Source organism: Botryllus schlosseri, chromosome 1, assembly GCF_051294905.1.
Source record: "Botryllus schlosseri isolate E-star chromosome 1, Bs_hap1, whole genome shotgun sequence".
Taxonomy (NCBI): domain Eukaryota; kingdom Metazoa; phylum Chordata; class Ascidiacea; order Stolidobranchia; family Styelidae; genus Botryllus; species Botryllus schlosseri.
In genome coordinates, this window is record NC_137236.1 from 24,127,104 (window position 1) to 24,135,350 (window position 8,247).

At 38.2% G+C, this 8,247-nt stretch overlaps 1 long non-coding RNA gene across 1 annotated transcript; it reads left to right on the forward strand.

Moving 5' to 3' along the window:
- Window positions 1-2,402: 2,402 nt before the first annotated feature.
- Window positions 2,403-5,929, forward strand: LOC145445439 (uncharacterized). The gene is made up of 3 exons (XR_013917022.1): window positions 2,403-4,055; window positions 4,509-4,609; window positions 4,786-5,929. It is a non-coding gene; the product is annotated as an uncharacterized LOC145445439 (long non-coding RNA).
- The last annotated feature ends 2,318 nt before the right edge of the window (window positions 5,930-8,247 follow it).

The following is an 8,247-nucleotide window of genomic DNA, read 5'->3' on the forward strand; positions in this document are numbered from 1 at the left end:
AATATCAGATATCGTCAACAGCGTATTGAGGCTGCTGACCCGAGACAACCGTTCTTGCAACCATCGCAATTGAAAATACGACTCCTGCGAAATATGTGGCAGCGCTGACGCCGGTAGGACATCGATTTCCACCGATGCACATTCTTCATCGTCCGGGTTTCGGCGGTGATCTGCGTATTTTGGAGTCTGAATCGTGTTCATCCTTCTTATGATCAATCATCATTACATTTTCCGACTTGGACTTGCTCTGTGTTCCTAATTTCGATCTCTGCATAACGGACTTATGCAATTTTACTGTTAAGCGGGGAAACTCTTCTGTTGTGGGTGTATGTTGCGTTACAAACAATCGTGAGCCCGAATCGAGTTTCGCCTTCTTTTCATTCCAGCTTGTCGTACTTTTGGACCCTGATTTTCGTGTTTCACGGACACGTTTTTCGAAACCGTGGCCGGCAGACTTGACCAATCTTCTCGTGTTGACTGGGTCTGCGTCCTTGGCGGTTACGGACGTCACAGCAGTATCGCGATACGGCGAAAATATCCTCTTCTTTGGTTGATTACCAATGTATTGTAATACGGAATTATGTGGTGGCCCAGTTGTCAATATTTGCAAAATCGATTCGGTGCATTTTTTAATATTAAGGTCTTTCTTTGAACACGTTGCAGGCTGTGCCTTCCCTCTAACATCGTTTCTGGTGTACTTTCTAAAGTCTACTCTTTTGCGTTCTGACATTATCCTATCAGAGACGCCAGACTTCCCTGTTTTTCTCTCCTTAGCTGGTGCTTCTGCGTTTTGAGTAAGCCAATTTAGCATATTTATTCGAAGTGGTGATAATTTCCTTTTCCTTGTCCCATTCGATTTCGCGTTACCTTCTGTCCACTTACGAAGGACTGGCTTTGTCACTTCTTGTACAGGCCGTTTAGGCTTGTGGGCGATGCGAACTCTTATCCGATGAGCAGTTACTACGATACCTTCCATTCTCACTTCTGTGCGTGCGTTTTGATACGTCCAGCTCGACAACTATTTGGTAAATGCGAGTAAATCGCCATCAATGACTCCTCAATTATCATCGGACTTTCTTTACTTTCTGTTTGACATGAAATTCACTCTCATTTGGCGCTCATTGAGATATTGCTAATTGCATATTCAATTTTCAATATGATCTTAGCTGATAAGATCGGAATGGAATCAATTGTAAGATGTCGAGTCCGTGGTAAGTATGAGCTATAAAGAGATTTTCCTAACGGTCATTAGCTGACGAGGTCGGAATATATTCAATGGTTGTCTGGCCAGTCCAGTTATAACGAGAAGATTATGACTAACTGGGTGTACTGTTATCGCCATTGTCTAGCGTTCGCGGTTGATTAAGAAGATAGGATTGGAAAATTCAATTATCAGATTATGGCCGAGTCGAGGAAAGTCTATTCAATGGACAGTTTAGAATTAAAATGAGGGCATACTAACTATATAGTGTAAATTTGTTTTCAAATCCATGATGCATTGTACCTGAAATGTTGAATTCGTTATTTATAATCATTTCAACCATTGACGAAACAAGCTAGCGAGAGTCAAAATTTCAACCATTCAGTTTTAAGTTGCGAGTCGACTCGCGAAGAATGTACGATTCATTTCGCTTCGTCAATAATGCCAGTGTGCAGTAAAGCGATGGATATGCATATATACCAGGTTATGTACAATAGTTTTAACTCTACAAAACTGCATTTTGTCACATTCGTCGCGCCGCAGAAGTTTTATTGGCTTGTAGAAATAATGCAGGCTGCAATTCTTATGACAATTTCATTTCGCTCTATTTTCAAGACACGTCCATACTGAAGTCACGCAAATTTTAAAATGCTAGAAGTCCAGTCGAGTCACCGCCAATTGTTTGATTTTGACTGAATTTCCAGTTACCAAATATTAATCTCTGTCTCTCGATGTAGTATGATACAAAGGAATATACGCATACACGGATAGATCTCGACAAAGCTGTCAAAATTGGCTTCATATCATCTCTGAACAACTAAGAAGGAAGGAGTCACAGGTTATTCATTTAGGTCGCTAATATTACTTTCAACTGAGTATACACCATGCTCTCAATGTTATGTAAGTACAATTCAATGTAGGCGAAGTCAACTGACTGAATTGCTACATTAAGGATGTAGGAAATTCCGAACATTTTTATGTTAAGTAGAAACAAGTGGTGAATTATAAGGGATTTGATCGCCGTTAATACTGTTTAAAATGGAACAATGTAGGAGCAACATTCAATTCTTTAAAATAATTCTTTATATTTACAAAACCTTTCTGTTGAACATGGAAATTGTATGCACTCCAACCTTCAAAATACACGGAAGTCGTCGACGTGACTTCGATTTTTACGATCGCCTTCTGAAACTTCCAGTACACTCTAAATCGAAAGCATCGATTTAGACACAAAATTGTGCATTCAAAGATGCAATATGGGACAAACACATAAAGTCGACCCAAATCTTTCGCCGAAGTGGTGTCATAATATGTGCAAGTCTACACTTCATCAGATAAAGTTACGAAATATGTGCTTCTGCTCTCATCTTATCATCTGTCGCCGGCTTTGATCACTATGAAAGAGTTTACGTATACATTATAATAGTCCGGTAAGTCGCCGCACGAGTTGTGAGATCAGAAAGATTGAGAGGGATTGTGAGGTCGACGCTGGAAACGCTGCTGAAATGTAATCGTAATGTCACTGGTAAATGACCAGATCATCCAGGGTAAGGTACGGTACACTCGTGTACCGATCATGACGTCGTCGGTAAACCCAATGACCCTGGGATCCGTTTGCTCCCGCTGGCTTATTTGCAGGGGAGGAATTAAGCTGCAAGATATAGATTCCCAAATGATGCCGCATTTCTATAATAGATGTTGAACGGGAATAACGACTCTCGTGTAAGTAATGCGTGCTTTTAGCCCCGTTTACATATAGCTCAGAAGCAATGTTACCTCTAATTTCGACGAGTCTGCAGCAAGCGCTCACCTATTCACTGCGCGGTCCCTTGGACAACAGTGCGTAACCACTAAAAAAAGGTCATCTCTTCGGATTTTTTGTGCGCAACTTATAATTTATGTGAGCAGAGACCGTGTCAGCTCAAATCAATTGCACACATGCGTACCTAAAAGGGCACATTGCTCAGGAGCCATGAAGCGGACTGCTGTTTCATCAATGTCGCTCCATTATTTTAGTGTGTCGCTTTCTGTGCGAGATAGTGTAATGGTTATGCGTCCGGCTTCTCGAGCGGTAGGTCGTGGGTTCGATCCCCGACCGGGTCATACCAAAGACTCGAAAAATGGTATCCGCAGCTATCCTGCTATGCGCTCAGCAATCACGGATAGCATGGAGGAGAAAAAAAACGGGGGCGCAGACTAGATGACCTCATGGGGCCGTATCGCAACTCCGTCGCCAAAGCATCTCGATGGTGCAGGCGAGAAAGAATATCATATCTCTCTCTCTCTCTTGCATTTACTAGATTTTGTGAACGTATCTCATCTCATTTTATTTACCTACCAAACTGGCAGAAGAAATTGATCATTTCAACCCAATTATGTATATCATTGTTACAACCACATGATTGTCTGACTTGACTATGACTTCCATTATATTGCGTTTCCTCATTATTGCTCATTGATATATCAGCAGTATAGCAATGAAGAAATCAATCAATCAATCAATCATTGTCATGACCATGTAATTTTGAAGTACGTAGTTTTGTAATCGTTAGTGTTACCTGGCTATTATCAGTGCATTCTGCTTTTGACTGTTGACTGAATAAACATCTCTGTATTTCTCTATTGCTATCCCTCTCTCTCTCTCTCTCTCTCTCATTCACGCTTCACATCTCTCGGTAACGGCGGAAACTCAGTCACGGTCAAAGGGTCAAATTTAAATGGAGCGACAGGTCGCAGTACAGTGACTTTGTGGATGTGGTTGAACGTGTTGCTAATCTCATCATAGCGGAAGGAATAAAGAAGATGTTGATTGCGTACGGCATTACGAGAGAACACATTGCTTTAATAATTGAAGGTAATTCGTTCAAGAATATCAACATGCGATATGTTATGATTACCGGTATGTTGTCAAGAGGGTTCTTACAGCAAGCAGCAGTGTGAGAAATATTGGTAGATTGCCTTTTAGATCAACTTGCAGTAGCATCGAAACTGAGTTTCAGAATGTCAGTTAATCCTCTAACTTGATGCAATATGGGTTTACAACTAGAATTCTTGACCAAGTTATATAGATCTTGCTTTGCAGTTGACTCACTTGTTTTTCCAATTACATGACATTTTCATTGGTTGAAAACATGATATTTCATTCATGAACCTATTATAATAATTATTGTTAATATTATCCAGTGAAATAAATCTTATTATATTCATATCAAGTTCCCTCTATATAACACATAAAAGTGTGTGTGCAATGTGTATGCTTAGCTCACTACATAGCTGCTTTTATAGTAACACTTTGCCTTTGTAATAGATCAGAGCGGGGTTTCAAATGTTCGTTCCGAGGAGTGTTGAAGCGAAATACTTACTACTCCTGACGAAATATTTGGAGTAGAGCTAGAGACAGATGAAGAGGTTAGTATTATTTAACTATTCTAGAATGAATTCATTAATTGGGATAATCCTGTTTATTTTTGTTGCAATTTTATATATTAAATATTGTTGTGTCAGAACTCTTGCCTTCATATCAACCGGAATGCAATAAGTGGAATATCCTTCAACCAAATCTTCTACTTTATATTTATTTGTAGGGAAAACAAGCCGCTGCGGTTATGATCCTGAGGGAGTTACGAAATGCAGTAACTGAAAAGAGAATCACAACAGGATTTGAGGGCGATAACGCTTTATCAGGTGAGTTGTAGGATTTGCTGCTTGATTAACCTGGAACTGTGTGAACAATGAACATAGATGTACCATAACGTCCTGATTTGTCAGATTTGTACTGATTTCGACTCTTGTCCTGATTTTTCGGCAAACATTGTTCGGCGTTTTCCGTAACACCTTGGATGTTTTGCATGCCACTATCTGGCACAAGTTTGAACTTAACAGACCGTCACAAAAGTACAGCTAGTTGTTTGAAAATTTTATGGCTTAACCATGCGTGCATGTTGAGTTGGTTCTAATTCGGGGGTCTGTTAATTTCCAAGTGGCGCCACAAACATGTGTTCTAATTCGGGGGTCTGTTAATTTCCAAGTGGCGCCACAAACATGTGTTCTAATTCGGGGTCTGTTGAGCTCAGACGTGTGCCACATTTTGTTTCTGGGTGCTGAAAATATGGTAGGCCTATGTTTGGATTGACGCTGTTTACGTTATGACGGTGCAATAAACACTCGAACTGAAAGAAGGCTCCAAAAATAAATGATTTTTAAATGCTTTTCAATTACATCATTATTTTTGATAAGGCTATAAATCAAAGTTAGAATAAACTGGTGTAAATTCGTTTTCGTCCCACGCCACGGAAAATCATTTCTGCTGCTAATGTAAGTTTTGGTTTTCCTGACTACGAGTTCATGAGGATGGCTACCATGGATATAGTGCATAGAATCGGTGAATGTCAACATAATACTTGAGCCGTTCCAAAAGGAACCTGTATGATGGTATACTGATCAAATCTGAATGGATCATTAAAGGTTAGTAAACTTATGATTATGTCGAAAAACCCATACATGTCAACGACTAGACAGCATGTCGTGACGACAGAATTTGCTATCACTTGTTTCCATGAGTTAAGCTTGTTAAACCATATTGGCAAAAACCTATATTGACCTATTCAGCTCTATTTTTATTCAATATGCATTATCCAGAAGTCGCATAAAGGCAATTCTGCATAATCTAAATCTTGTGCTTTCGATTCACACATGGATTATTGGCAATATAATTTTACTTAACATATTTTTTTTTCAATTCCAGGCCCATTCAGTCGAATTAACGGCCACAAAGCTGAGTCCTCGACATCTCGTACTAGCGCACCATGAAAATGGTGACCTGCAGTCATGGATCGTGGCGAATGGCATCCGCATAAAGGGATCGTCTCACAATAAAGCGAAACCATTTAAGATTGTGCTGGATCTTCTCGCGTGTTATTATGTTTGTGACCCCGCATATCCAAAAGTTTTCCAGATACTGTCAATTTTACAGTATGTCCTGATTGGAGACAAAAATTTGGGTTTCAATCCAACAAGCTTCTCTGTTTTATGAGCAGATTCCAGAAATCCCAGTAATGATTTTGATTTCGTTTGCTGACTTGGACAACTATATAATTCTAGTACTAGCCTAGTTGTCTAATTAGAGTGAAAAAAAAATGTGTAGCTAAAATTCTGATTTTACTCTAATTTTGAAAATAAATAGCTATAATTATAATTCTACTTTAATTCGTGAAGTGCTTCGTCTTTCTCATTCGAATCTAATTTGTGAAAACAACTGAACCTATAATTCTAATTGTACTCTAATTTGGAAAAAACAGTGTAGCTATAGTTCTAATTCTACTCTATAATTTGAAAAAAAACTGTTACTATAATTCTGATCCCACTCTAATTTCGAAAAAGCTACAAATCTAATTCTACTCTAATTTGGAAAAAGTTGTGTAGCTATAAATTGTGATGCTACTCTAATTTGTGAAATGTTTCTTTGCTCTCAATCGAATCTAATTTAGAAAACAACTACCGTATAGCTATATTTCAAATTCTACTCTAATTTGAAATAAAAACTACCTCTGGTTGGATTCTAGTCTAATTCAGTAAATATACTGCAGTAATTATTCTGATTCTACTCCAATTTTTCAAATGTTACTTTGCTCTGATTCGAATATAATTTGTGATAACAACTGTGTCGCTATAATTCTAATTCTACTCCAATTTTGGAAATGTTTTTTTGATCTAATTAGAATCTAATTTGTGATAAGAACTGTGTCGCTATGATTCTAACTCTACTCCAATTTATGAAATGTTTTTTGCATTAACTAGAATCTAATTTGTGATAACAACTGTGTCGCTATGACTTTAATTCTACTCCAATTTGGGAAAGATTTTTTTGCACTAATTAGAATCTAATTTGTGAAAACAACTGTGTAGCTATGATTGTAATTCTACTCCAATTTTTGAAATGCTTCTTTGCTTTGATTCAAATGTAATTTGTGGCTGCAACTGGTCGCTATAATTCTAATTCCATACCAATTTGTGAAATGTTTCTTTGCTCTAATTAGAAAGTAATTTGTTAAAACAACCGTGTCGCTAGGATTGTAATTCTACTCCAATTTTTGAAATGTTTTTTGCTTTAATTAGAATCTAATTTGTGATAACAACTGTGTCGCTATGATTCTAATTCTATCCCAATTTGTGAAATGTTTCTTTGCTCTGATTCAAATGTAATTTGTGGTTGCAACTGTGTCGCTATAATTCTATTTCCACATCAATTTGTGAAATGCTTTTTTTCTCTAATTAGATTCTAATTTGCAAAAACAACTGTGTCGCTATAATTCTAATTCTACACCAATTAGTGAAACGTTTCTTTGCTCTAATTAGAATCTAATTTATGATAACTTTGTAGCTGTAGTTCTTATTTCTATTTGGAAAAGCTTAAGTTTTTCAATTGTGCAAGCTAGAAATTCACACATTTTCGTCTGCAAATGAATGTTCTGTATTGATCTTTCGTTGCAATAAAATCTTTTTTGAGCCTAAGCTGAGTAAAAATTCATGGACGGCTGGTATTAATTTCGAGCTCTGCACCAGTCAACATGAACACACCACCACTAAACACAGGATAGCCAGGCACACATCGGCTCCAGCACGTTGTGTGGTAGTTAAAAAAAAACCGGATTTGGCATGTAAGTTTGCGTACCTCTGCACGCATTGGAATTTAGAGTGTAGAGTACCACGTTATTCCAAAGCCATCGCATACATTATTATTGCCCGTAAATAATACTTACTGTGGCAATCCCACATATAGCCCAAGTGAAATTATTGCATGTACGATTCAAAGAGGTTCAAATGCGCGTGGAGCGCCCGTTTTATTTACAAAATCGATTGAGCAGATACCTGGTTGTCATATATTAACATATTAGTAAAAGTTATTTTAACGACGGTTAAGGACAGAGCGAGCTCTTTTATCGGCGATGATGCTGTAGACCAGTGGTTCTTAACCCTGCCTCCAGCGCCCCCCCAGGGTGGATTTTGATTTTCAAGGGGGCGGAAACGCTCAGGGGTGATATGGGGGG